Below are 27,640 nucleotides of genomic sequence, written 5' to 3'. Positions count from 1 at the left end.
TAGTCCTTGAATAATAAGTATATATGAGTTTAAAAGAAAATAAACAATACCAAAATATTAGATTGTTGTGCAGGAAGTAGACATAAACCCTGCCTTCTTACCTACATGGTTTAAATGGCCCTATATGATTCTTACCTCCTGGTTTAAATGTTCAAGATTTAAGAAAATGAATGTTAATGGATGAGATGGGCTCAATTTCCTTCAAATACATATAAAATTAGAAGTCTGGAGAACTGAACAGGGGAATGATTTAGAAACATAGTAGATTTAATAGCAAATTTCAAAAGTCTTATAATGTGTTACCAAAATGACAGATCATTAAGGTTTTCATGAAATTAGTTACATAGAATGCCAGTTGATCATCTACTTTGGATCTTCATTCCAACGTAGAATTCCTCAGACACTCTGCCAGTAAATACTTATCAAATCTGTAAATTCTCACTTTAAACAATTTTCCTTTCATTTCTCAGTTAAAAAAAATTTCATGTAAGAGAATTATAGTAATATCTAAGTCTTAGACACTTTTATAAAACATGAAATATCAATTATTTTATCAAAGTAAATGAAAAGCATGCTTTTTATTATTGGCTTGCAATTTATTAAGATTCTTATTACTTATTCTAACAGGGTTCTCCATGATAATGTCAGTTAAACAGAAAAGGTCTTTCCTCTGTTGCAGCCCAAAAATTAAGATAAACATACAAATATACGAAATGCCAAACTAGAACTAAAATCATAGACTTGAAGAATCTATTACATGAAGAAGCATCCTTACAAACTATCTAGGTTAAACCTCTCATATTAAAGAAGGAGAAAAAAAAAACAACCGAGATCCCAAATCACACTACTAGTCAGTGGAAGTGTCAGGATTTGAATTTGTGTTTCTCAGGTCCCATCTCTTTCTAAGAAACCACAATGTATGTCTACATTATATCAATCAACAAATATTTGTTAAGTAACTATTATGTTCTAGGCACTGCTCTAAGCAAGGGGATGCAAAAACAAAACAAAAAAAAAAGAAACAGTCCCTACTCTTTAAAAATTTATCTGTTATCAATGAAATACTAGATGTATGCAAATACTCAACTAAGTATGTTTTTTGGAGCCATTCATAGATGTGGCTAATTCCTCCCAGTCTATGAAGGGTAAAACCACCACCACCACCACCACCAACACACACACACACATACACACACACACACACACACACACACACACACCCGCGTGCACCCCCAGCCTCATTATATACCTTTTACATAAATTCTCATTTGAAAATCTATCTGTTGCACCTCTTGATCTTTTAGCACCTCAAAGGGATTGGGAAGACCATAGAAAGAAACTGATGCAACTGTTGTCTTTCATATCACAACTTAACTGTGTAATAAATCCATGGTACACCTCATTACATCATTTATTCCTCTTCTCATCCAAAAGTATTAATTGGTAACATGGAGCATCATCATCATTCACATTATGCATTGTTATCTGTAATTTTAACTTCTTCTAAGATCATAGAGGTTGCATACTTTACAGCCAAAGAGGATCAAAAGGAGAATGATATGAGAGAGATGAGCTTTTGTAGCAGTGAGCAATTTAGGTTTACTGAAAGTATTGTGGAATTTCCCAAATGCTATCCAGCCCAATCTTTCCCCTCATTTAATTCTGGCCCCAGTTCACAAGTCATATATAACATTTGTCTAAGAGAAAGATATTGATAGAGTAACTTCACACTGCCCATGTGGCTACAAGGCATTGCTGGGTAATATGCATTTTTAATAACTTTCTTCCTCCAAAATGGCCAGACCACTCTATTTCACCAACTTACTTTGACTGAGAAAACTTTGTCTTCTTTCTCGGCTCGATATAATTAGCATAAAGCAATCTGTGGATTTGTGCATTTGAAGAACCTCATCATCAAAAGAGAACCAATGTTTTGTTTTGATTCGACCCAGACACTTTCCACAAAACATATCTCCAAGTTCAGTACCTCACCTGATGTCAATATTCAGAACAATGTTATGAAGGTAATTATTTCTATAATTGTAGCTATCATAGATTCTTATGTGATTTTGATGCACACATAGAATAAACCTTGTCTGAGAAGAGTCTGCTCTGCATTGCTCTTAGAAATCATATCATGTCTTAAGATCAAATAAGCAAAGGAAAATAATAATACATAAGCACAAATATATTTTTCTTATTTGCAAGAAAGCTCACTATATTACAAATATGGTTAGGATTGTTTTCAGTTAATCAGGTTCCAGATATCCTAGACATCTTCAAAGAAAAGACGAAATGAAGGAGGACGAATTGGAAGAAAACGCTCATTTTATCCACAGTATCCCAAATCTCATTAGCCAAGGCTATTCCAAAAAGCAGCGCTTTTAATTTCATTAATTCTAATCATTTTGGATTGAGTTATGATATCATTATTTTGTTCATAACTGTGAGATATAAATTTGAAATAGGGATGGAAACCTCCCACATACTCTATGTATGGACTCATGATATTATACAGCATTTCATTCTTTTCAAATCCTGTTTACAGCATCCTGTATTTAGCTCCACAATCACCCTATGAAGTAGGCAAAATCAACTACCTACACTAAGTGAAACTAAAAATTAAATTTAAAAACCACTCAACATGGTAACAATTCTGCTTTTCATTCAATTTCTTATCTATTCTCTTCAATTCTCTGTTTTGATCAGTATCTTCAGGCAGAATGGTATACTATAAAAAAGCACTAGACTAGAAAGCAGGAGAACTAGATATTAATCCCAGCTCTATCCTTTACAACCTACATGACTTTGGATAAGTTACTTAACTTCTCTCAGCCTCAGTTTTCTCTCATATAAAATGAGAGGGTTGTGCTAGATCAAGGGTTCTTAATCTGGGGTTTATAGCTTCCCAAAGGGTCCATGATAGAGTTCACAGGTTTTATAAAACTTGGTATAAAAAAATTATAAGTTTATTTCAATACATTTAGTTTTATTTGTAATCCTATGTATTTTATTTTAAACATTTAAAAATATTATTCTGATAAGGTGTCCATGGGCTTCACCAAATTGTAAGAATCCATTGCCAGAAAAAAAAAGTTAAGAACCTCCAAACATGATCACCAAGGACTATTCAAAACAGAAAATTCTGTGATTTCTAAGGAGCAGCCTGGTGTAGTCAAAAGAACACCAGATCTGGAATAGTTAGAGGAGGTTACAATGGAGGACATAAGATGTGAAACTTTAAAATTTCTACAAGGTCACATGTATAAAACCCTTAATCACTGCATGTCTACCTGTGCCACGACTATGACTTATTTTCTTGGTTCTATACCAAGAATTCTATTTGTCTTTCTCATTTCCAAAGTTTATTTCTACAGTTATCCCTTTCTGCCTACAAAGCTATTTCAATTTGCTTTTTATAGTCTCCTCTCCCATTTTCAATGTTAATTTTATTCAAGAAAATATCAGACCACATTTACACAGTGCTTTATACTTCACTGTATTTCCTCATGCCCAATAAAGTAGTAGAATAAATATTATGATCTCCATTTTATAAATGAGGAAACTGAGTCTCAGAGAGATCAGTCAATATACATTTATTTTTTGAAACGTCAAGCACTGTGCAAAGGGCAGAGGATACAACCAAAGAAAAAAACAATCCCTGCCCTCAAGGAGATCACCACAGTCTATGAGAAAGACAAAAGGTTAAGTAACTAGGTACATAAAAATATATATACAAAGGAAGTTGAGGACAACATGACAGAAGAATGGAAGAGAAGAGGGAGAGAGAGGATCAGGAAAGGTGTGAATTGAGGTAGGTCTTGAGGGAAGTCAGAAAAATCAAGGGGTGGAGATAATGGAGTAGAGCAGTCTAAGCATGAGTGACATTCAATTCAAAAGCACAGAAATACGGGGTGGTGTATCATGTTCCAAGAAGTACAAACATGCTAGTGTAGTGGGATCACAGAGTACATGCAAAGGAATAAAGAATAAGAAAACTGGAAAGGTAGGAAGGTGCCGAGTTATGAACAGCTTTAAATCAAAGAGGATTTTATATTAAATTCTGGAAGTAACAGAGTCAATAGAGCCCCAAAACTACTAGGGAATAACAAGGTCGGATGCACATTTTAGAAATACCACCTTGGCAAGCAATAAATAAATGAATGAATGAATGAATAAATAAATAAATAAAAAGAAATACCACCTTGGCAAATGAGTGGAAGATGGAGTAGAGTGGAAAGAAACTTGAGACAAGGAGACAAGCAATAGCCTAAGTGGGAGACTGGTTGCAAAGTAATATAACTCAAAGAAAGAGGAAAAGGATCCATATGTACAAAAATATTTATAGCAGCTCTTTTTGTGGTAGCAAAGAACTGGAATCTGAGGGGGAGTCCATCATTTGGAGAACATCTGAACAAGTTATGGTATACACATGTGATGGAATGCTATCTTCCTCTAAGAAATGATTAAACGGATGGTTTTAGAAAAACATAAGAAGGCTTGTATGAACTGATACAAAATGAAGTAAGCAGAACCTGTCAGTCAATAAGCATTTATTAAGTGCCTACTATGGGCCAAGTATTATACTAAGCAATGGCAAGACAAAGAAAGGCAAGACAGTCTAGACAGTCACTGCTCTCCAGGAGGTCATAATCTACTGGGAGAGACAATAAGTAAACAAATCTCTACAAAAAAGCTATATATGCAGGTTAAATAGGAAATAATTAACAAAAGGAAGTCACAGGAATTAAGAAAAAATGGGAGAGATTTCCTGTAGAAGGTTAGATTTTAGCTCAGACACCAATAGAACAATTTGTAAAATGACAACAAAACTGTAAAAATAAACAACTTTGAATGATTTAGAAACTCTAGTCACCACAACAGAACCAATCACAGTCCCAGAAGACTTATTATGAAACATACTATCCACATCTAGATAGAGAAATGATAGATTCAGACTACAGACTAATGCATATTTTTCACATGGTTAATGGAGAAATTTGTTTTGCTTGACAATATATATTTGTAATGAGTTTTGTTTTTCTTGATTTCCCAATGGGCAGGGAAGGGAGAGGGGAGAGGAAAAGAATTTGGAAATGAAAATAAAATAAAACTTAATTTTTACAAAGAAAGCTATTGCAACAGTCCAAGTAAAAGATGATAAGGGCCTCACCTAGAGTTATGGCTGTGTAAGTGAAGAGAATGGGATGTATTTGAGAAATGTGAAGATAATTTAGAGAAATATCAAGGACATTAATGTTAAGTAACATGCCCACAATCATACCAGTATATAACAGAGGAAGGACTTGCACTTAGATTTTCCAGATTCCAAAGCCAATCTTCTATGCACCACTCTTCAGTACAGTACTTTTTAAAATGTTGCCCCAGAACTGAACATATAACTCCAGAAGTTGTCTAAACAAGGCAAGGTAGGTACAGCAGACCTGTGACCTCCCTACTCCTGAACATTAAGCCTCTCTTGAAACAACCTCTTGGTTGCCATATCTCACCACTAATTCATATAGAATTTGAAATCAAATAAAACTACAATTCTTCAGATGAACTTCCTAGTCATGCCTCTCTTACTGTGGTTAGGTTTTTTTAACTCAAATATAAGACTTGATATTTATTACTATTAAACTTCATCCTATTAGAATCAGCCTAACCATCTAAATTAGCAAAAATCTTTTTAGATCCAGACTGGATATTATCCATCCCCTTCCAACTTTGAGTAATCTGCAAATTTAGTAAGTATTGTATCTCTATCTTGATCAAAGTCATTTATAGAAATGTTAGACAGATCAGTACCAAGCACAAGTCCCTGGCACATGCCAGTAAAGATCTTCCAAGTTTACATCAAACCATTCAAAACCACTGGAGTAATTGTTATGCAGTGACAAAAGAATCACAACAAATTCCTTACCGAGGAAATCCCAGTTAAAATAAATTATTTTATATGTAATATATCTTCCAAAATTCCCTCCACAAAAGACTACCACAACCACCATAAATTGCTTAAAAAAAAAAAGATAACCTAATTTTCATATGAAGTTCATAGCTTAAGCAAAATAAAAGCAGTTTTACCTAAGTTTTAGCAAAACAAGAATAGTATGATTCTCGTATCATTGACTAATTATAGAAGCAAAAATTCCAGGGTTTGTACAACTAATGTTTTTTTAAAAACCATTTAATTTTAACTTTTATATTCAGTCTTTCCTTTCTAATTTCATTACCACTTGGTAACACTGAAGAAAACTGCCTCCAAAATGTGATGAAATATAATTCCATCCAGATACATAGGTCAGCCAAGAAAATATCAAGTCTAGAATGAGTAAAGTATAATAATAATAATAATAATAATAATAATAACAATAACATAGCTAGCATTCATATAGCACTTTAAGGTATGCAAAATGCTTTGCATATTTTATTTCATTTGGTCCTCACAAGAACCCTGTGAAATGGAGGTAGTTGTTATTTTTATTCCCATACTAGACATGAGAAAACTGAGGCTAGGAGAGGTTAAGTGACTGCAAGTTAAGTCTCTAAGTATCTTAAGCAGGATTTGTACTTAGGTCTTCTTAACTTCAAACCTGGCACTCTATACATTGCTGCCATTTTTATCAATTTTCCTGGTTCTCTGCTGTGTTATGGGTAAGTGATACTGCTGGATACCAGAGTTTTTCTTCAATATTCATTCTTCTTGACAGCCTTTGACATTGCTAATCACTGTTTTATCAGTCCTTAACCTTCTCAGCAGCACTCACCCTGTTGATGACCCTCTTCTCCTTGATAATCTCTTCTCTCTAGATTTTCATTACATTCTCCTTCCTGGTTCTCCTCCTACATGACTGCTCCTTCTGTTTCCTTACACCCATTAACAATGCTGTCTCCCCAGGTTATGTTCTACACCCTCTCTTCTTTTCTCTCTATACTATTTCATTTGGTCAACCCAGCAGCTTCCATAATTCCATAAATTATTGTCTGTATGCTGATGATTCTCAACTCTACCTAATCAACCCTAACTTCTTTGCTAACCTCTACATATCTCCAGCTATCTATTACAAATCTCATAATAAATGTCCCACAGACATTTTAAACCCAACATATCCAAAACTGAACTCATTACTTTCTGTCTAAACCCTTACCCCCCTTTCCTAATTTCCCTATTATGGTTAAGGGTGCCATGAACCCTTCTAGTCTCCCAGGTTCACAACCTAGATTCCTCTTTAACTCCTCATTCTCTCATACCCCCATATCTAATCTGTTGCCAAGACCTGTTTATTTTACCTTTTAATAGTTACCTTTGCTGATACTACCATTATCCCAATACATGCCCTCATAAACTCATGGTTAGACTACTACAACAGCCTGCTGGTTGATGTCCCTGCCACAAGGTGCTCCCCACTCCAGGCCATCCTCCATTCAGTTGTTAGTAATCTTCCTAAATCACAGGTCCAACCATAACACCTCCCCTGCCCTTCCCCACCCCACTCCACATCCCACATCCCCACCTCCATCCCTACTCAACAAATTCTAGTGGTTCCCTACATTCCTAATGGATCAAATATAAAATCCTCTGGCATTTAAAGCCCTTTATAACTTGTCCCCACCTCCTTTCCCTGTCTTCTCATACCTTATACCCCTTCCCACACCACATATTTTGTAATCCAATAACACTGGCCTGTTTGCTGTTCTTTGCACTATTTATCTCATCTTTGCTCACACTTCCCCTATACCTCCCATTTCCTATGTATCTGTTAAATTTCACCTCATTCTTTAAAGCTCAATTCAAATGTCACTTCTCCCCAAATCAGCCTGATCATCCTCTTTAGTTATGACATTTTTCCTCTCCTTGAACTATTTTGTTCATTTCTAATGCACTCAAGTGTCTTAGTTATCTATGTCTTTGTCTTATCTCCCTTCAAGGTGGTAAGCTCCATGAGAAGAGGGGCATATTGAAACTTTTTATCTCCTCTACTGCACAGCACAGCACAGTGATTTGCACACTGGAAACACATGCCATCTTTCCCATTTACAACCATAAACAAGTCATTTTATCTCTCTGGGTCTCATTTTCCCCATCTATAAAATGAGGGAGTTGGACTAGATCACTAAGTTCTCTTTCAGCTCTAAATCTATGATCCTACATTTGATACAATACAACAATGGATAGAAACCATGATATCAGCAGCCTGATGGTGGGAACAAACTAATTACAATTTCTAACTAAACTGTGCTGACCAATTTTCCACCAAAAATTTCCTTTTGTGAAGAGGTCATAAGGGTTTAACCCTATGCTCATTAAGTGTAACCCGTTCAATAGGTGCTTTAAAAAAAAAAAGCATAGTTAACTACATTTTTCTTAGCATACTGAACATACTCAATTTTCATATAAACCTGATGAGGTTTTATAATTTACCTAGTGCTAGCATAAATTAAGGATTCAAATGAAAATAAAAAGTCTGAAGTTCAATCTGGATAAGATGAAAAGAGAATTTAAACACAGAGGAAAATAAGGGTAGTGTGAGATGAAATATGGATCATATGCAACACATAACACAACACACAACTAGGAGAATTTTTTTAAATGGCCCTATCTTGTAATCCTAAGAACAAATAGGAGCTGTACAAGGAACTTTTCATATCAGTAAAGTCTGAACAGAGAAAAGCATTATCTCCTAGTCCCCTAGGATACTGCAAAGGTTTAGATGCTTTGGGAGGTCCCTTAGGCACATAAAGTAGATCCTTAAGTATCTCCCAATAAGAAACAATGGTCTAAGACTCTCAAGCAATTTTCCTGACCCCTTAGTGTATAAAGAAGAGAATATGGAAAGCAGTGACTTGCTTGAGCTCTCCCCCAAACCCTCCAAATACCTGTAAAAAAAATGGCTCTAAACAAATTCTAAAGCAGCAGAACTCAGAAAAAGACAGAGTGAAACAAATTTCCAGCCCAAGACAACCTGGATGGTTGATCAGAAAAGTATACCATGCTGGGCGGGGAGAGGAGCACAGTGCGGCGTAGGTACGCAGGCCGCAGCTAACCTGGAGAAGACGTCAGAGGGCTGAATCACGGGCAGCTGTAACAGTTTCCAGACTTCTCAACCCATGAACACCAAAGACAACTTGAAAGGTCAGTGTTTTGGAAAAGCCTGTGACCGCGGTGAGAGACAAGCTAGGTTTCAGTCGCAAGTCCAGAGTTCGGGCCGAGACTGCCTCCTGAGCTTCTGGCCCACAGACTGAAGGGGAATCGAGTGGCTGATCAGACGGGGGTTGCAGGGATCTCTTTGCCAGTGCTAAGGCAGGAATCTCTTGCTTTGCCCATGCTTGGATCTGGGTCACAGTTCTGAAGGGCAGTCCTGGGGTGAGGAAGAGTGCTGGCATGGTGGAGCTTGCTGTGGCGGTGGAGAGGAAACACTTCGTCCCTTAACATACCACCTTAGAAGAACTGAAAATTTACAGGTCCCTAGAAATATCTCTGAAAACAGCTGTACAAACCCCCGAAGCCTGGGACAGTACATTCTCCACATTGGAAGCAGACTCTTACCTTAAGAAAGGGCTTAAAACTCAAGTAATTGGCCAGGATCAGGAGTAAGCAGCGCAAAAAGAGTCAGACTACATTATCTTACTTTGGTGACAAAGAAGATCAAAACATACAACCAGGAGAAGGCAACAAAGTCAAACCTCCTACATCTAAATCCTCCAAGAAAAATATGAATCAGTCCCAGGCCGTGGAAAAACTCAAAAGGGATTTTGAGAAGCAAGAGAAGTAGAGGAAAAACTGGGAAGAGAAATGAGAGTGATGCAAGAAAATCATGAAAAACAAGTCAACAGCTTGCTAAAGAAGACCCAAAAAAATACAGAAGAAAATAACACCTTAAAAAATAGCCTAACCCAAATGGCAAAAGAGGTCCAAAAAGCCAATGAGGAGAAGAATGCCCTAAAAAGCAAAATTGGCCAAAGGGAAAAGGAAGTCCAAAAGATTACTGAAGAAAATACCTCCTTAAAAATTAGAATAGAGCAATTGGAAGCTAGTGACTTCATGAGAAATCAAGACACTGTAAAACAAATCCAAAAGAATGAAAAATTAGAAAACAATGTGAAATATCTCAATGGAAAAACAATTGACCTGGAAAATAGATCCAGGAGAAAGACTTTAAAAGTTACTGGACTATCTAAAAGCCATGATCAAAAAAAGAGCCTAGACCTCATCTTTCAAGAAATTATCAAGGAAAACTGCCCTGATATTTTAGAACCAGAGGGTAAAGTAGAAATTGAAAGAATCCACCGATCTCCTCCCGAAAGAGATCTCCAAAGGAAAACTCCTAGGAATACTGTAGCCAAATTCCAGAGTTCCCAGGTCAAGGAGAAAATATTACAAGCAGCCAGAAAGAAACAATTCAAGTATTGTGGAAACACAATCAGGATAACACAAGATTTAGCAGCTTCTACGTTAAGGGACCGCAGGGCATGGAATATAATATTCCGGAGGGTAAAGGAGATAGGATTACAACCAAGAATCACCTACCCAGCAAAACTGACTATAATCCTGCAGGGGAAAAAATGGTCATTCAGTCAAATAGAGGACTTTCAAGCATTCTTGATGAAAAGACCAGAGCTAAATAGATAATTTGACTTTGAAATACAAGACTCAATTGGAACATGAAGAGGTAAACAGGAAAGAGAAATCATAAGAGACTTATTAAGGTTGAACTGTTTACCATTTCTGCATGGAAAGATGATATTTGTAACTCATGAGACCTTTGTCAGTATTAGGGTAGTTGGAGGGAAAAAATTATATGTATGTATAGATAGATAGACTGATAGACAGATAGATAGATAGAGGGCACAGGGTGAGTTGAAGATGAAGGGGTGATATCTGGAGAATAAAATTAAAGGATGAGAGAGGATTATTACTTGGAGAAGGAGAAACAGAGAGATAGACCAAGGTAAATTATCTCACAAAAAACAGAAAAGAAAAGGTTCCTACAGTGGAGGGGCAACGGGGGAAGGTGAGAGGGATTGAGTGAATCTTATTCTCATAGGATTTGACTTAATGAGGGAATAACATACACAACTCAATTGGGTGTGGAAATCTGTCTTACCCTACAGGAAAACAGGGGGGGAAGGGGACAAGAGAGTAGGGGGATGATAGAGAGGAGGACAGATTGGGAAAGGGGATAATCAGAAGCAAATACTTCTAAGGAGGTAGAGGGTCAAAAGAAAGAATAGAATAAATGGGGGGGGCAGGATAGGATTAAGGGAAATAGAGTTAGTTTTTCACAGCATGTCTACTATGGAAGTGTTTTGCATAACTTCACATATATAACCTATATTGAGTTGCTTGCCTTTCCAATGAGGGTAGGTGGGGAGGGAGGAAGGGAGAAAATTTGGAACCCAAAGTTTTAAAAACACATGTTTTAAAAAAATGTTTTCACATACAACTGGGAAATAAGAAATACAGGAAATGGGATACAGAAATCTATCCTGCCCTACAGGAAAATAGAAGGGGAAGGGAATAAGAGAAGGCGGGGAGAGATAGAAGGGAAGGCAGACTAGGGGAAGGGATATTCAGAATGCATGCCATCTTGGGGTGGAGGGGAGGGGCGAGATGGGGTGAAAATTTGGAACTCAAAGTCTTGTGAAAGTAAATGTTGAAAACTAAAAATAAATAAATTTATTAATTAAAAAAATAAACAAGAAAAAAATAAGAAAAAAAAAACAAGAAAATAAAAAAGAAGAGAATATACCTCTCTGTGGAACCTATAACAGACTGCAGCATAGTATTATAACAGTGTCATGGTATATACCACCTGTGTGGTGCAACAAAAGTCCACTGCAAAGGAGAAGCCAAGTAACTACACTGGTACAAGTCACAATCTGACAGAACTAAAAGGTAAGCAACATTTAGGATGCAGTCAACTTTCTCCCCTCATCCAGCCACTACCACTACTTCCCACAGAAGGAATGCTACCAAAACATCCTCAGACAAACCCCAAGATAAGCTAAGGAATCACCAAAGATCAGAAGCTAATTATCACCTTTTTTGGCTGAGAAATAGCCAAGAATTCCCAGCTTTCCACAAACTTAGAGACAAAAGAAAACTCAAACAGTAACTCTTCCACTCTAAGCTAACCTGATCTGGAAGTACTATATAGGAACTCTTGCTAAATTTTAATTTAGTTTCAAAAATCACATATACACAATTCAAGTCACCATAGTAAATGTATTAATGTAACATGAAATATGCCAGAAATAAAATGTGAATGACCTGAGAATAAGATAACAAAGCCACAGAATGTGACATACCCTTGTGCTGACCAAAACCCTTACCTAAATTTATCATATAATCTTCAAGTAAAAAATAGTAATCCTGATACAGAATGTGGCAAACATCTTATTTATTTTAAAGCACTCATTTCTATTTGTTGTCCTCCCTGCAGTTTCATATGGAAATACTCTTTAGGATGCTCTGGCTTATTTTGGTCTCATACCAAACTTTTATACTGGCTCATTTTCCCCTACATTGCTTTTTAATATTTTGTAAAGAAATGATATCCATCATTCTCCTCCATAATATTTTACAAATAAAGCTGCACTATAAATAAGTTGCCCTTGGCAGCAACATATCATTGCTCGGCAAAGAATAATAAACTCATAGATTTAGAGCTGCAAGAAACCTCCAAGGTCATCTGTTCTGATCCTATCATCTTATAAAGGAATATGTCCCCACTGTGCAGTTAACAAACTTGCTCAAGGTCACACAAATAATAAATGGCAGAGTCAAGATTCAAACTGAGCTCTTGACTTCAAAATCAAGGAATCTTCCTTGGCACCAAATGCCTGGTATTTGCTATCTTACATTGTTTCTTGACATTTGAGACCTTTTTAAAAAAATCACAACCAATTTATTAAAAGTGATGATTAGGCATCTACAATAGTGACTTCCACTTCTATATCCAGTTTAATACCGTTAGAAATACTGTTTAACAAACATCAATGAGGCATTTGTAGACCCTCATCTAGAACCAATTCTAAGTCATTAAACCTTGAAAAGAAGTTTTTCTAGTAGTGATTCACAATGTCTTAGTGGGCATGCACAAAGGCCCCTTCTTTTCTTTAGCTCCTCTACTTGAGTCAATACAAAAATAAAGAATGTTTAACAAAAAATTTCATATCGTTCTTAGGCAGGGGCCATGCTATCTCTGTATCTTCCCAATTTTAGCATTTGAGCTGCAAAAGTGAGTATTTCAGTTCTTTTATTTCTGAAAGAAGCCTTCTCTACAACAAACTTCTCTACAACATGTCAATAATTAGATTCTATTTCTTGACTTTGTAATATCACCATTTTTTCAGAGTCAATAGCTTTTGAAGACAGTTGTGACTAGACATGTTATGATGACATCCTTATCATTAGTGTTTCTTCAAATATGGTGCTAGTTTTCAGCTTCATTATAACAAATAGATTACTTACTTACAAAGACAGCTGATTTTTCAACAATCCCACATTAACAACTTTCCTGTTAACATGAATTTCATTTTTTGAGATTCTTTTTCAGTATTCACTATGTTGGACACCTTGCAATTCTCTTCGCAAAATAAATATTTGTCTTATACAAGTATAAGACTTCAAAGCAACATACAAGCTCCTTTAACTTCTTAATCTTGAGCCACGTTTTCCAACATCTTTTTCACCGCAAAGTCCTATCTAATGATTCATTACAAGGAAGCGATCCTGGGTTTTCAAGGGGAAGTTCTACCATTATAAAAACTTTTTTAATTTAGTCCTAATAACAATGTGTTCTGTGGACAAGCCTAATTAAGTATAAAAAGGATAGCAAGATGGCAACTTGGTAATTCTTTGCCTTTGCAATCTACAAAGCAAAAGGGGTTTGTTTCCTAATATAAAATGGCCCTTGGGCCTCTGTGACCCCCTTCTGTTTAGGGTGACAGAGGAGAAAAAGAGTAAGGGCATAAAAGGCACTAGGAATTGTGGTTTTTTGATAATTGAGAAATGTTTGCTTGGTTATTGGCTCTGATAAATATTTGCTTGGCTCTGAACAATAGGAACTGAATTGTACCAATACTGATGTTTACACAGTAAAAGAAACAAAAAAATGAATAAAAGGATAACTCCCAGTTTTTCCTTAAAAAGTTTAAGAAATGGGTGGTTGTATACAAAATCAACAAGAACTGTGATTCTTGTATTAAAGGGTTCCTAATAAGCATTTTCAAAAAGACCACCATGGTGATATCAATTAACAACATCTGCTACAGAAGACATGGCTTAATAGAAAGAGAGCTGGAGCTGGAATACAGGGACCTGAGTTGGAATCCTGATCCTGCCACTTACTAGTTGTTTGACTTTGACTACAACACTTAATCACGTTGGGTCTTAGTTTCCTCATCTGTAAAATAAGGTTCTTAAACTAGATGACCTCAAAGATTTTTTCCAGCTCCAAATCAATGTGATCAATATAAAATCTCTTTAGAACTCAATAAAATATTCCAAATTAAATCAACACATGTTTTAGTAATATGGGATTTCAATGCATAGATAAGGGTAAGGGAAGGTGGCAAACAAAAAAAAACTTTGAAAAACATAATTCAGCAATGGAATACTGCTGTACTATAAGAAATGGTGAAAAGGTAGATTTCAGAAAAACCTGGAAAGACTTACATGAAATGATGCCGAGTAAAGTGAGCAGAACCAGGAAAACATTGTACACAGTAAGAGTAACACAGTGCAGTGATCAACTATGACTGACTTAGCTTTTCTCAGCAATACAATGATCCAAGACAATTCCAAAAGACTCATGATAGAAAATGTTATCCACAACCAGAGAAAGAACTGATGGAGTCTGAAGGCAGATCAAAGCATATTATTTTCACCTTTTTTTTTATGGTCTTTTCCTTTTTTTCCATTTTTTCTTTCACAACACGATCAAAAGGGAAATAAGTTTTACATTATCACACATATATAATATATATCAGATTGACTGCCATCTTGGGGAGATTAGAGGGAAGAGAGGGAGAAAAATTTGGAACTCAAAGTCTTTCAAAAAATGAATGCTGAAAATTGTCTTTACACATAATTAGAAAAAATATTAATTTTCTTTAAAAGAAAAACATGATTCAGAAATTAATAATAGCAAATCACATTTAAGGTTAGCAAAATGTACTATATAAGAAATGAACAACAAGCCACAGGCTTACTCTTTACTATACACCATAAATGCTTCATTGAAGAAGAGCATTAGAAAGCAATTAACATGATAAGCACCAAATAACATCACAAAAATGAAAGTGATCATATTTTAACAAACAAGAAACAACTGATTATGGATGTGGGTACACAATTAGGCCACCAACTTTGTTAAAACAAAGATCAAAATCAACATTAAAATTGAAGAGTAGAAATCAGATGTGGCCTAAAACTAATATGATGCTAAACTGGTCTATTTAAAATAATGATGCTACTTCTCAGCAATTCAAGGATCTAAGATAACTCCAAAAGATTCACGATGGAAAATGCTATCCATAATACAGAGAAAGAATTTAGGAGTCTGAATGCAGATGGAAGCATACTATTTGCTCTCCTTTTCTTCTGTTTTGTTCTTCTTTCTCCTGGTTCCTCCCAGTAGTTCTAATTCTTCTTTACATCATGACTAATGTGAATATGTTTAATATGAATCCATAAGTAGAGCCTATATTGGATTGCATGCTGTCTTGGGGATGGGGGAAGAAAATTTAAAACTCAAAATCTTATCAAAGTGAATGCTGAAAACTAAAAATTAATTAAAAATAAAATAAAATAAAGATTTTTTAAAAAGGGAGAAAGGGATAAAAACATCAACATAAAATAACAATAGCTAGCATTTATAGTGTTTTACGGTTTGCAAAGTACATTTGTTACAAATATTACTTCATTTGATACTCATAACAACCTTGGCATGTAGATCCTATTATTATTCTCATTTTCCAGATGAGGAAATTGAGGCAAACAGAAGTTAAATTGCTCAGAGTCACAGAACTAGTATTAGTATTTGAGACCAAATTTGAACTCAGGTCTTCTTGAATCCAGGGCCAGAGCTAAATCCACTATGCAATCTATCTAGCCACTGAAAATCAATTGCTACAATAAAAGCCAAAAAAATCTATAAACTGCCTCAGCCAGCAGCACAGCTTTAGAATATAAATTCATTTGGAAGCTCTTCTGGAAAAAAAGATGGTGCAGGATTCTAAGAAAAATAAAACAGTAAAAGTAAAAAATAAATAAATAAATAAATAAAAGTAAAATAGAGAGAAAAACAAGTTGACAAAGAGCCAGTCAAAAGATCTAACTAAGCAAGAATCTCCTAAGGATTTAACTGGTAAAACTGGAAAAACAAACATGCAAAATAATATATAAAGATTTCTACTGCAAATTCATTTCTCCTTCAAGAATAATGGAGGAATCACTTTTGACCATTACAGTCCCAAATGTTTTACCCAAAGTAGAAATGGCACCAAAGAAAACAAAGATAGAACGAGCTTGAGTATTACACAGAAGACATTTTGATTACAGAGGCAAACAAAATTTTGTGGGAGTTTGGGGAGCAATTCTGAAGTTATCTGAAAGAGGAGGATACTAAATACTTAGAGGGAAAAAAGTAGGAAACTAGGTGGCACATGGATAGTGTTGGACTTATAATCAGAATGACTTTAATTCAAATCCTGCCTCAAATAATATGTCTGTGACCTTTGGCAAGTAACTTACCCTCTCTCAGTCTCAACTTCCTCATCTACAAAACTAGCATAACATTGCTATCTTGAGTGTTTTGTTGTTAAGGGTCAAATGAAAAAATGTTTAATTTGCTTTGCAAATCTTAAAATCCGCTATAAATGCCAGCTAGTATTATTTTTAATCACAACCTTATTACAAAAAAAAAAGGAAATGAAGAAAATAACAGCAACTACTGATCTTTTACCAACTCTATAAAATCTTTATGAGAGTAACTTATACAATATATATCCTCGAAGGTTTGAAAAAGGAATAGGGAACCCCAATCTTTAACAAATGATATGCCAGATCAAACCACATCCATAGATTCTGAGGACTTGAGTATGGAGCTGCAAAGTACTTTAACAGTCATTAAGTCCAATCCCCTCATTTTAAAGATAAGAAAATTAAGGTTGAAAGAGATAGGTTAGTCCAAGATCACAGAGCTGAAAAGTATATGAGACAGCAAACTTGTATCTTCCTGACACCAAGTCCAATACTCTATCCACTGTAGCACCTAGCTGCCTGTAGTTACACAGCTGGCTAAAAGGGATAAAGAATTCAAGATCTCATAAAGTGATAATCATCAAAACAATTTGAGACTGGCTAAGAAATAGAGTGCATCAGAGGAACACTGAAGTACACAGTACAGAAGACACGATATTAAGGTGGCAAAGTGAATAGAGTGTCCTGTGTGAAGTCAGGAAGACAACCAAAACTTGCTTAGCTCAGAAAGCTTAAAGTTAAAAAAAAATAATTAAAATTGCTCACATTTATACAGCATGCTAAATTTTACAAAGTGTTTTCCATACTCCTCTAGTGCTCACTATAACACCATGATGGAGAAAGTAAAACTCAGCAAAATTAAGTGACTTAGCCAATTTCACTTGTCAACATATCATGTTGCCTACCCTAAATAACATATTAGCTTATATACAGTTTATCTCCAGAATCACATAATTTTTGGAGGTAGAACTCAGCAGCTTTGCAGATGTGGAAACTGAGAGGCCTAAAGATATTAAATGACTTGCCCAAAGATCACAGAGTTGGTTAGTGAGAAAGTCAGATCTGAAACATAATGCCTACAAAGTATATCTTAAAAAAAATTAAATAAAATAAAAAAAATTAAAAAGTACAACTTACACGGACATTTTACAATAACATTTAGAACATTATATCTTTAGAATCAATTCTATTACTGTCATGTTACTAAATGATCCTTGGAGATAATGTGGTTTTCTAGATAGAATTCGGGAGATTTCATCACATAAGCCACAGTTTGAAAACATGGGACTTGGAGTAAGTGATCCCAGCTCTGCTATGATATGGCAGTAGTTTTAGGGAAGATACATTCCTCTCCTAAACTTCGGTTCTTTAACTGTAAAAAAGAGTACAATAATACCTATGGTACCAAGTTACAGAATAATTTAAGGAATAATTGGAATATTTGCAAAGTGCTTTGTAAAACCTTAATACTCCACAAAAATGGAAACTTTGCTATTGCTATTATTCTCAATCAGTTAAAAACAACACTATTTCATATTAAAATACAGTTAAATTGTAGTTTATTTTATTTTAGAGTGAAATAAACAAGCTTTTAATTATGGATTTAAATATAAAATAAAATTAGCAGTTCAATATACAAAGTAGAACTGAGAGAATTTTATCTGAAACTGCTAATCACTGTTACATACAGTTTTGTTCTTTTTAATTATATGATAAGCCTAATAAATAATTTTCAAGGCTGTTCTCCTTGTCTATGCTTCCTCCTACCTTTCCTTCTGATTTCTTGATTACCTCTTCCTTAGAGAATCCTAAAGTCAACTAAAAACCTAATTGAAACAATAAACAACTTCAGTCAAGTTGTAGAATACAAAATGAACTCAAATCTTCTGTATATTTCTGTATATTACCAAAATGTCTATATATTACTAACAAAAACCAGCAGGAAGAAACAGAAAAATTCCATTTCAAATAACTACAGATTATATAAAATACTTGGGATCTACTATATGAAGACAAATATAAAACAACATTTATACAAATTAAGACAGATATAAATAATAGGAAAGATATTAATTGCTCATAGGTAGGCCAAGCCAATATAATAAAAATGGCAATGTCACCTAAATAAGTTTATAATTTAGTAACATATCAATCAAGCTACCAATGAATAGCTTGAGAGAGCTGGGGAAAATGTTTTTTAAAAATTCATTTGTATGATCCAACCATTTTGGAGAGCAATTTGGAACTATCCCCAAAGGGCTATAGAGATGTGCATACCCTTTGACCCAGCAATAGCACTTCTAGGGCTATATCCCAAAGAGATCACACAAATGGGAAAAGGACCTACATGTACAAAAATATTCATAGCAGCTCTTTTTGTAGTGGCAAAGAATTGGAAATTGAGAGGATGCCCATCAATTGGGGAATGGCTGAGCAAGTTGTGGCATATGAATGTGATGGAATACTATTGTGCTATAAGAAATGATGAACAGGCTGACTTCAGAAAAACCTGGAAAGACTTGTATGGTCTGATGCTGAGTGAAGTGAGTAGAACCAAGAGAACATAGTACACATTAACAGCCACGTTGTGTGATGGCTAATATTGATAAACTTAACCCTTCCTGACAATACAAGGATCTAAGACATCTCCAAAGGCCTTGTGCTGGAAAATGCTATCCACACCCAAAGAAAGAACTACGGAAGCCGAACTGTTATTTTTTTTCTCTTCTGTTGAGTTTTGTTTCCTCTTTCTGATAGTTCCTCCTATTGGTTTTAATTTCTACTTACAGCATTACTAATGTGAAAATATGTTTAATATGAAAAAAAATTCATTTGTAGAAACAAAAAGTCAAGAATATCAAGGGAATTAATGAAAAAAATAAGGAAATGAGTATATTAGTACTAAATCTCAAGCCATACTACAAAACTATGCTCATCAAAACAAATTGGTATAGGTAAGAGAAGATGATTGGTAGGACAGATTAGTTATACAACATACAGAAGCAAATAAGCAACCTAGTACTTAATAAACACAAAGATTATAGCTACCAGGATAAGAACACACTATTCAACAAAAATGTTAAGAAAAACTAGAAAGCAGTCTAGAAGTCTATATCTTATCTACATCTAGCAAAAACTAGATATAGACCAGTCTTTTACTACATATACCAAGAAATCTCCAAATGGTCACGTGATTTAGACATAAAGGATGACATTATAAACAAATTAGAGGAGCTAGAAGAAAATATCTCTAAGAGCTATAGGATAGGAAGAGTTCATGGCCCAACAGGAAACAGAGAACACATAAAATGGACAATTCTGATTTCATAAAATTAAAAAAGGTTTGCACAAACAAAACCAATTTAGTTAAAATTAGAAGGGAAATAGGAAATGGGGAGGGAGGAAAATCTTTGCAGAAATTTCTTTGATAAAGGTTTCATTTCTAAGATATACAGAAAACTCGGCGAAATTTATCAGAATAAGAGCCATTCCCCACTTGATAAATGGTCAAAGGATATGAAGTCAGTTTTCAGAGGGAAGAAATTCAAGCTATCAATAGTTATATTTTTTAAATGCTCTAAATAATTAATAACTAGAGAAATATAAATTTTAAAAATTGTGAAGTACATCACACCCACTAGATTGGCAAAGTTGACATAAAAGGAAAAATGCTGGGAGGGTCCTGTGAGAAAACAGGTATTTTAAATCACTATAGAGATGGAACTTGTAAAATGATTCAAACATTCTGGAAACAATTTGGAACTATTCCCAAAAAGCTATTAAACTGTGCATGTTTTCCCAGTGTACTGCTAAGGAAAATACTCCCAAAGAGATCAAGGAAACAGAAAAAGGGACCCATATGTACAAAATATTTATGCAACTCTTTTATTGGTGGCAAAGAATTGGTAACTAAGATGATGCCCATCAATTGGAGAATGGCTGGAGAAGTTATTCTATATGAATGTAATGTGACAGAATAAATTCTATAGGAATGTGATTGTTCAGTAAGAAATGAAGGTGATATTTTCTAACAAACCTTCTAAGATTTGTATGAACCGATGCACAGTGAAGTGAGAAGAACCAGGAGAACAAGAAAAAGTAAGGGATTATAAACAGAGAATTTCAGAATTTGAGATATTTTAAGGGTCATCATTGTAGATAATCAGTAACAACAATATTGTAGAGACAATGAACTCTAAAAGACTTAGAAACTGTGATCAACAAAACTGTGATCAACACAATAACACAATAACCAACCACAATTCCAGAGGACTCATGATAAAACATTCTATTCACCTCCAGATAAAGCAACAATGGACTCAACAATGCACACTGAGGCATATTTTTTTTTTAACATGGCTAATGCAGAGCTGAGTTTTTTTCTTGCTTTCTCAATAAAGGGGACAGGTGGGAAGAATTCTGAACTGAAAATAGAATAAAAACTGATTTTTAAAAATACAATAAAAAGCAAAGGTTATCTGGCACTTTGGAGGAAAAAAAAACCCAGCATGGTACAGTAAAAAGAACACTGGATCTCAAATCCAGGGACCTGGGTTCAAATCCTTGCTCTGCTATCTACTAGTTTTATGACCTTGGGCAAGATGCCCTCTCACTGGATCTAAATTTCCTTATCTGTTTGCTTGCTTGCTGCTGTTTGTCCTTCGTTTTTGAAAAGGACCATGACATCAGGAGGGTGATGCCATGACATGCAACTGAATTGGATTTAAGAGAAGGAGGGCTATGCAAAGTCACCAGCCTCACTTTCACTTCCACAGTCCTCTGGGCCAGATATCAATCAGGACAACTGGAGATGGCCCAGGATGCAGTGGGGAACCTTAGCCTTTTCAAGCTAAGGTCTTTTAACAGGTCTCAGTTCGACTGAGGCAAAATCTATTCAGTGATTAAGGCTTAATAAGAAAAGAGGCAAAGAATGATCTCTTTTTAAAAAATATATATATCTGGGAGGGAAAGACCCAGTGTTTCTGGCCAAAACAGAACCGACTGCTATTTACGTTCACTGTGACTCAATCAGGGCCCAAACAGTGACCAAGTAGGGCTTGGCCTAGGTGCTATTATTGGCCAATCAATGACAGCAAAAGTGATTTGGGGTTTAGGCTAGTCTTTAAGAGAAAAGGAAAAAAAAGTTTCAGAGATTAAAATTTTACAATCCCAATATGCTTAGGGAAGGGAGGGAGGTGAGGGAGGGAGAGAGAAAATTTGGAATTCAAAAATTTATAAGAAATGAATGTTCAAAATTTGTCTTTACATATAATTAGAAAAAATAAAATATTATTAAATTTGTTCATCTGTAAAATGAGGAACTTGGACAAAATGACTTCTAAGTTCTTCCTCCTTCAAATCTGTGACCCAATATAAGTATTAACACCATTTTGAAACCATGAGGGCTGAGCTGAGATGACATAACATGAATTTGTAGTGAGACATATTTCATAACTTGGTAAGAGAATATAAATAATGGAGTGACACCTAGGGTTGAGGATTACCAAGACATGCTTCAACAACTAAAAGACAAGCAGTCAAGGAGAAGGAGCACTGGCATAGCACAGCTTGTGGTGTGGTGGAGAGGGAACCCTCTTCAGAGTTCCAGGGCAAAAAGAGTGCTTGTGGTCACTCAGACCCAGAGCACAGGCCAGGAAAGGAGTAAACACCTCTCCTTAGATCATACCACCTTGGAAGAACTGAAAACTTACAGGTCCCTAGAAGTATCTCTGAAAACAGCTGCAGAAAATCCATGAAGGTTGGAATAGCACATTCTCCACACTGGAAGCAGAGCCCTACCTTAACAAAGAGTTTAAAAGTCAAGTATTTGGCTGGGAAAATGAGCAAACAACAGGAGGAAAAAAAAAACCAAACCTCAGACCACAGAATCTTACTTTGGTGACAAGGAAGACATACAACCAGAAGAAGACAACAAAGTCAAAGCTCCTACATCTAAAGACTCCAAGAAAAATATGAATTGGTCTCAGGCCATGGAAGAGCTCAAAAAGGATTTTGAAAAGCAAGTAAGAGAAGTAGAGGAAAAACTGGGAAGAGAAATGAGAGTGACGCAAGAAAATCCTGAAAAGAAGTCAACAACTTGCTAAAGGAGACCCAAAAAAATATTGAAGAAAATTACACCTTAAAAAATAGACTAACCCAAATGGCAAAAGAGGTCCAAAAAGCCAATCGGTAAAAGAATGCCTTAAAAAGCAGAATTGGCCAAATGGAAAAGGAAGTCCAAAAGCTCAATGAAGAAAATAATTCCTTAAAAATTAGAATGGAGCAAATTGAAGATAATGACTCTATGAGAAATCAAGAAATTATAAAACAAAACCAAAAGAATGAAAAAGTATAAGACAATGTGAAATATTTCCCTGGAAAATAGATCCAGGAGAGATAATTTAAAAATTATTGGACTACCTGAAAGCCATGATCAAAAAAAAGAACTAGACATCATCTCTCAAGAAATGATCAAGGAGGGGCAGCCAGGCGGTGCAGTGAATAGAGCACTGGTCCTGGAGTCAGGAGGACCTGAATTCAAATCCAGTCTCAGACCAGACATTTGATACTTATTAGCTGTGTGACCCTGGGCAAGTCACTTAACCCCAATTGCCTCACCCCAAAAAAAAAAAAGAAATGATCAAAGAAAACTGCTCTGATATTCTAAAACCAGAGGCTAAAATAGAAATTGAAAGAATCTACTGATCACCTCCTGAAAGAGATCCCCAAAGGAAAACTCCCAGTAATATTATAGCCAAATTCCAGAATTCCCAGGTCAAGGAGAAAATAGTGCAAGCAGCCAGAAAGAAACAATTCAAGTATTATGGAAACATAATCAGGATAACACAAGATCTAGCAGCTTCTACATTAAGGGATCACAAGGCTTGGAATATGATATTCTGGAGGTCAAACAAGCTAGGATTAAAACCAAGAATCACCACCCAGCAAAAATGAGTGTAATCAATGAGGGGGGAAAGTTGACTTTCAATGATGTAGAGGAATTAAATTCATTTTTGAGAAAAAACAAGAGCTAAATAGAAAAACTGACTTTCAAATACAAGACTCAAGAGAAGCATGAAAAGGTAAACAGGAAAGAGAAATCATAAGAGACTGATGATATTTGTAGCTTATGAGACCTTTCTCAGTATTAGGGTAGTTGGAGGGGAAAAAAAATTATATGTACAGATAGATTTATAGATAGAGGGCACAGGGTGAGGTGAAGATGAAGGGATAATATATAAAAAATAAAATTAAGGGGTGAGAGAGAATTGTACTTGGAGGAAGAGAAAGGAAGAGACAGATGGGGTAAATTATCTCACATAAAAGAAGCAAGATAAAGCTTTTACAGTGGAGGGGAAGAGGGAGGAGGTGAGAGGTAATGAAAGAATCTTACTCTTTGGATTTGGCTTAAGGAAGGAATGCCACACACACTCAACTGGGTATGAAAATCTATCTTATCCTACAGGAAAATAGAGGGAAAGGGGATGAGAGGGGGGAATGACAGAAGGGAAGGCAGATTGGGAGGGGATAAGCAGAAGTAAACACTTTTGAGGAGGGACAGGGTCACAGGAGAGAATAGAATAAATGGGAGAGCAGGATAGGATGGAGGGAATTATAGTTAGTATTTCACAACACAACTATTATGGAAGTGTTTTTCATGACTACACATGTATAACCTATATCAAACTGCTTGCCCTCTCAATAAGGGTGTGTGGAGAGGGAGAAAGGGAGAGAACGTGGAACTCAAAGTTTTAAAAAAGAAGGTTAAAAACTGTTTTTTACATGCAACTGGGATATAAGATATATAGGCAATGGGGTATAGAAATCTATCCTGCCCTACAGGAAAATAGAAGGGGAAGGGGATACGAGGAGGAGGCGATAGATGGGAGGGCAGATTGGAAGGGGTATTCAGGGGTATTCAGAATCCATGCCATCTTGAGGTTGAGGGAGGGGCAAAATGGGGATAAAATCTGGAACTCAATCTTGTGAAAATGAATGTTGAAAACTAAAAATAAATTATTTAATTTTTTTAAAAAAACCTCATTATTTGGAAAAAAAAATCCCTGGGAAAAATGGAAGCAGTTTGGCAGAAACTAGGCATAGACCAACACTTTGTACCATATCCCAAAATAAAATGGGTACATAATCTAGATGCTAGACATATAGGATGATATCATAAGCAATTTAGGGGATCATGGAAAAATTTACCTATTTCTATGTATAAGAGAAAATTTATGACCAAACAAGAGAAAGAGAGGATCACAGGAGATAAAATAAATAATTGTGATTATGTGAGGGAGAGGAAGAAGGAGAGATCTGCAGCTAGGAGACCAACAAATCCATTGAAATACTGCAGGCAAGAGTAGCTGTGAGCTCTTCCACCCACAGTGTACTTGCCTTCCCCCCTGCCAACCTCCAAGTGTGGCACCACCTCCTTTCTTAAAAGTTTAAACTTTCCACTTAAAAGTTCACCATGGACGATGATATTGCTGCTCTGGTTGTTGACAATGGCTCTGGAATATGCAAGGCTGGCTTTGCCGGAGACAATGCCCCTTGGACTGTCTTCTCATTCAATGCTGGTTGCCCCAGACATCAGGGTGTGATGGTGGGTATGGGCCAGAAAGACAACTATGTGGAGGATGAGGCCCAGAGCAAGAGAGGTATTCTGACCCTGAAATATCCTATTGAACATGGTCTTGTCACCAACTGGGATGACATGAAGAAGATCTGGCATCATACTTTCTACAATGAGCTCCATGTGGTCCCTGAAGAGCACCCTGTGCTGCTCACAGAAGCCCTCCTGAACCCAAAAGCCAACAGAAAAAAGATGATCTAGATTATATTTGAGACCTTCAACACCCTGGCCATGTACGTTGCCATCCACCATCCAGGCTGTGCTGTCCCTATATTCCTCTGGTATTGTGATGGACTCTAGTGATGGTGTGACCCACACTGTGCCCATCTATGAAGGTTATGCCTTTCCTCGTGCCATCCTCCATCTGGATCTGGCTGACCGTGATCTGACAGACTACCTCATGAAGATCCTGACTGATACAAAGTACAGTCTCACTACCACAGGTGAGAGGGACTAACAAGAAGCAGTGTTATGTCACCCTAGACTTTGAGCAGAAAATGGCCACTGCTGCATCTAGCTCCTCTCCAGAAAAGAACCATGAGCTCCCTGATGGTCAGGTTATCACCACTGGAACAAGAGGTTCCGATGCCCAGAAGCTCTTCCAACCTTCTTAAGCATGGAATCCTGTAGAATCCATGAAACTACTTTCAACTCAATTATGAAGGGTGATGTTGACATCCGTAAGGATCTATATGCCAATACCATGTTGTCTGGTGGTACCACCACATACCAAGGCATTGCTGACAGGATGCAGAAGATTATAGCCCCAGCACCCAGCACAATGAAAGTCAAGATCATTGCCCCACCTGAGTGCAAATATTCTGTCTGGATTGGAGGTTCCATCCTGGTGTCTCTTTCCACCTTCGAGTAAATGTGGATCAGCAAGCAGGAGTATGATGAATCTGGGCCCTCCATTGTCCACCACAAATGCTTCTAAATGGATTGTTTGTGTTTTTGTTTTCTTTTTTTGTCAAAGGGTGTGACATGATAATTGCAAAAAAAAAAAGAGAGAGAGAGAAAGAGAGAGATGAGATTGGCATAGCTTTATTTGTTTTTGTTTTTGGCACTTGACTCAGGATTTAAAAACTGGAAGAATGAAGGTGATGAGCAGTCTAAGTATGTTAGGCAAACATCCCCAAAGTTCTATAATGTGTCTTCAAGACTCTGATTGTACATTTGTTTTTTTTAATAGTCATTCCAAATATTGTATAATGCATTGTTACAGAGAGTTACTTGTCTCTATGAAGGCTGTCCTGGTCTGTTAGAGCAAAGGAGCTGCATAACAAAAATCCAGATGGGGAGAGGAGGCGGCCGGAAGATACTAGTATTGCTTTACATGTAAATTATATGATCCTTAAAAAAAAAATTTTTTTTTTGTATCTTCCGCCTTAATACTTGCTCCTTTTTTTTTTGTCATAGCCATAAGGAATGGCCCCCACCCAACACAGATGTGAATGAAGACTTTATAGTCTCACTGACAGTTTTATGAAACTGGTGCCAGTACTTGGGAGAGGAGAGGAGCTTTACCTGTACACTGACTTAAGACCACTTCAAATAAAAGTATACATGTTAAGTTAAAAAGAAAAAGAAAAGAAATACTTCAGGCAAGAGGTAACAAAGGACAGCAGCTGTATGACAGTAGAGGGAAGGGAAACAAATACCACAGATGATGTGAAGGTTGAAACAAAAGGATTGGAAAAGAATTAGAAATGTAGGGTCAGTGGGTAAGACAGTAAATTGAGCATGACACCTATGTTTCAAGCTTCCGTGAAAGGGAGGATTCTGGTGTCCTAGACAGTAAGAGGAAAGATAGGAAGAGGATAGGATTTGTGGGGAAAGATGATGAATTCTTTTTTGAACATGTTAAGCTTCAGATGTCCTAGATATCCAGTTCAAGATGTCTGACAAGCAGTTGGAGATGCAAGACTAAAAGTTAGCAGAGGCTAGGACTGAGAAGCATCTATATAGAGATGATAATCAAAACCATAGAAGCTGATGAGATTAATGACTACAGCAATACAGAGGGAGAAAAAAAAGGTCTAGAACAGAGGCTCAGGGGACACGCACTTTTAGCAGAACAACCTAATGAAGATCCAGTAAAAGACACTGAGAATGAGTGCCCAGACAGGAGATTAGGAAAAAGCAGTGTCACTGAGATTATAGAGAAGAGGGTAATTGACAGTGTCAAGGGCGGGAGAAAGGTCAAGGACTCATACTGGAAAAAAGACATTAGATTT

At 36.1% G+C, this 27,640-nt stretch overlaps 1 protein-coding gene and 2 pseudogenes across 3 annotated transcripts in view; 1 reads left to right on the top strand and 2 right to left on the bottom strand.

The window, feature by feature from the left end:
• The window catches only part of SRPK2 (SRSF protein kinase 2), a 231,247-nt gene that overhangs the window by 174,364 nt on the left and 29,243 nt on the right, over positions 1-27,640 (bottom strand). The window lies entirely within an intron of this gene.
• Positions 13,145-13,245, bottom strand: LOC114025482 (annotated as a pseudogene).
• LOC114025163 lies at positions 25,242-26,340 on the top strand (annotated as a pseudogene).

Source organism: Vombatus ursinus, unplaced genomic scaffold, assembly GCF_900497805.2.
Source record: "Vombatus ursinus unplaced genomic scaffold, bare-nosed wombat genome assembly UNPS02014830.1, whole genome shotgun sequence".
In the NCBI taxonomy this organism is placed as follows: Eukaryota; Metazoa; Chordata; class Mammalia; order Diprotodontia; family Vombatidae; genus Vombatus; species Vombatus ursinus.
Note: the sequence above shows the minus strand (reverse complement) of the source record. Positions and strands in the feature narration are given on the sequence as shown.